Source organism: Halichoerus grypus, chromosome 3, assembly GCF_964656455.1.
Source record: "Halichoerus grypus chromosome 3, mHalGry1.hap1.1, whole genome shotgun sequence".
Classification (NCBI taxonomy): domain Eukaryota; kingdom Metazoa; phylum Chordata; class Mammalia; order Carnivora; family Phocidae; genus Halichoerus; species Halichoerus grypus.
In genome coordinates, this window is record NC_135714.1 from 28045107 (window position 1) to 28048513 (window position 3407).

General features: G+C 34.5%; 1 pseudogene; it reads right to left on the reverse strand.

The window, feature by feature from the left end:
• Positions 1–2066: 2066 nt before the first annotated feature.
• LOC118550362 (endoribonuclease LACTB2 pseudogene) lies at positions 2067–3038 on the reverse strand (annotated as a pseudogene).
• Between the last annotated feature and the right edge of the window lie 369 nt (positions 3039–3407).

Below are 3407 nucleotides of genomic sequence, written 5' to 3' on the forward strand. Positions count from 1 at the left end.
AACAGAGTTGTGTACCATGAACGTTGACTTAAAGTGGAATGCATGAAGAGTATGCAGTAGACTACTGAAAACACAGGGATTTGTCAGAAGTCATTACTGAGGATTTACATTAGAGAATCACTTGTTCAAAATGATTATTGACATTAAAAGATTATAAAATTTACTGAACGATTTTTATAGGTTTCATCTTTCACTTCCATTCAAAAAAAAGTACATGATGGCCGTTTTTTTCAAATTATCTTTGGAAGTAGGTAATTCCAGTATACACTCTTTCTTGTAATAATTCTAAATATTGTTAGATATAAATGAAGTACATGGTATGCATACAATTTCATCACTATAAAATAAATTATATTTTGAATATATGCTATTTGTTGGGCATGCATTCACTATTGCATGTTTTGCCCTATTTAATCCTCATGAGTCATAATAACCCTAGAAGGTATACAAGCACAGAAAAACTAACTGAATAAATATCCAGTGACATGAAGCTGAGGAATGGTGGAGTGACAATTTGAACCTGGGTAAACTGACTCTAAAGCTGAAGAAATAACCATACGAACAGTGAAATGCCACTTGTGGACTCCACATCTCCTACATCCAGATTGGTTGCCTCCACTGGACCTGGATATCATGAATGTAACAGGGACAGTAATGATATATTCTCTTAGATACTAAGTATCTGAGGGAAGAATTACCATGGAGATGCAGAACATATTTAATTCAAAGAAATCACAGGAATTCCTGTAGAAGAAAATAATTCAACAAACTATTAAAACAAATGTTTTCGGGACGCCTGGGTGGCTCAGTCGGTTGAGCGTCTGCCTTCGGCTCAGGTCATGATCCCGGGGTCCTGGGATCGAGTCCCGCATCGGGCTCCCTGCTCCGCGGGGAGCCTGCTTCTCCCTCTGCCTCTGTCTCTGTCTCTCTCTGTCTCTCATGAATAAATAAATAAAATCTTTAAAAAAAAAAAAAAAAAAAAAAAAAAAAAAACAAATGTTTTCAATTTTTAAATGCTTTACCAAAATAGAATTGTGTTATTGACTAAAATCCTCAGAAGGAATAGGATGAATCCTTAAAAGTTTTATTAAAAATAACTTTTACCAGATTTGGAGCAAAATAAACTCAGGGAATTGTTTTTAAAATAATTTCACTAAAACACACACATGTAAGAATATAGATGTATTTTTTTTTAATCTAAAGTAATCAATGACAGACTCAGGATACTCATATTACTTTCATTAGATGCTCATTTTTCTTTCTTTTTTTTTTTTAAGATTTTTTATTTATTTATCTGAGAGAGAGAATGGGAGACAGCATGAGAGGGGGAGGATCAGAGGGAGAAGCAGACTCCCCGCTGAGCAGGGAGTCCGATGCGGGACTCGATCCCGGGACTCCAGGATCATGACCTGAGCCGAAGGCAGTTGCTTAACCAACTGAGCCACCCAGGCGCCCCATAGATGCTCATTTTTCTTAAAAGAGTGATTAAGTAGGAATATTTCTATAATAGTATTTACCACACTGCCGCAAAATTTCTGTTTTTAGTTGCAGGGCTGTCCAAACAGTTATAAACTCTTTGAGGCTGATCTGTGTCTTCTTCAGATTTAGATCAACAAACTTAACACAATTGATAAGTTCTTATAAGTCTGTAATTAAGCCTAATTGGATAAAAGAGAAAGGTACTTTTACTTGAATATAATTTGCTGCCTAATTCATGTTGGTGAGACAGCCCTCCTTTTTCTTGTAATTGCAAATTCTTTATTTATAATTCTTAGAAGTTAAGTTTCATAAAAGTTTTTGTGAATTGAATCTTTTATTTATTTATTTTTTTAACTTATATAAATTTTATTATTTTTAAAGTAACCATAAATCTGTTGAACATGGATAAACTGTTGGATTCTGAATTTTTGGTAAAATGTTACACCATTCAGATTAGATAAGCGACCTATATTATACATGTAAAATGTAATATATATTTTAGATAAAATAAGACATTATTTTAAAGTATATTTAGGATTATTTTCAATGTTCTATACTCTATATTCCCTGTAAATAATTATAGTTAAGAAAACATACCATTCTCTAAAAATAAAACAAGCCAACAAAAGCTTTCATTAATCTGAAACTAAAGATTAGCTTTCCATTTCTTCTCAGGATCCGTGTTGCTAAATGTTTTTCCTTCTTTTTTTAATTTTTTCAAGTGAAGCAATACATTATGTTCAACCATTTTATATAAATGCTCAGGAATAGTCTTGTAAATGTTTTTTACAAGCTCCATTGCTGTAAATGATTTTTCAAAATTATCACGAAACAACGTAAGAATTTGCTGTTCTCGGATATTTCTGTGAGAAATATATTCTAGAATTTTAGCTTCAGCGTTATGAATTACTGGGCCATGTCCTGGATATATAATATCAGCTTTGACTTTCAATAGCTCTTTTAGGGGTTCATATAATCATAGAGGTCTTCAAATACAGTTGTTCCTTCCCCTAGGATGCAATCTCCAGAAAAGATCGCATTCTCCTCTTCTAAAAGTAGAGCCATATGATCATCAGTGTGGCCAGGTGTGTGTATAACTCTGAGAGTGGCACCTTCAGTTTTAATCACATCTCCATCTTCCAGATAAACATATTGTTGCTTTCCATCTCCTATAATTTCTTCTCTTGGAGGATTCCGTGGGAGTTTTTTAATGCAATATGCAGTGTCATTATTGATGCTTTTACAAATATCTCCTATGCCCCCAGTATGATCATGGTGCCAATGAGTCACTACGATTTCCTGGATTGTTGTGTTAAATTCTGTCAGAGCCTGCTTTAAACAGCTGATATATTCTGGAATTGCTGGTTCTCCAGTGTCCATGAGGATTCTCCTGGTGCCGATCCCTACCAAGTAGGTGTTGGTGCCCTGCAGGGTCATGGATCCTGGGTTACAACCCAGGACGCGCACCACCCGACTGGACAGCTGCTCGACGCGCTGCAGGATAGCCCACATATCTGCTTCTGCAGCCTGCCGGCGCGCTGCGACTCGAGCGCGGAACTGGTTACTAGGAATTGAATCTTTTATAAACTTGATATTTTTCTCTACCCAAATTTCTAGTATATCATCTATAACGAAGTGTTAAGCTTTGATAATTTTTCCTCTTTTTCCTTGGTCATAACCAAAATCAACACAAGTTTTTAGTTCCACTCTTTCCTTAAATCTCATAAAGTATGGTAACACTTCCTTACACACAAAGATGGAAGATGTTATAAAAATTAGTCCTTTTCAAATTTCAAAAATATAATGAAAAGTTAATTTCATTCACAATTTCAACAATAAAAATAAAACATAAAATATCTTAGAATATACCTTAGAAAGAATGAACAAGAGGTAATCAAACCAATAGTAAAATTTTACTGAAAGACAAT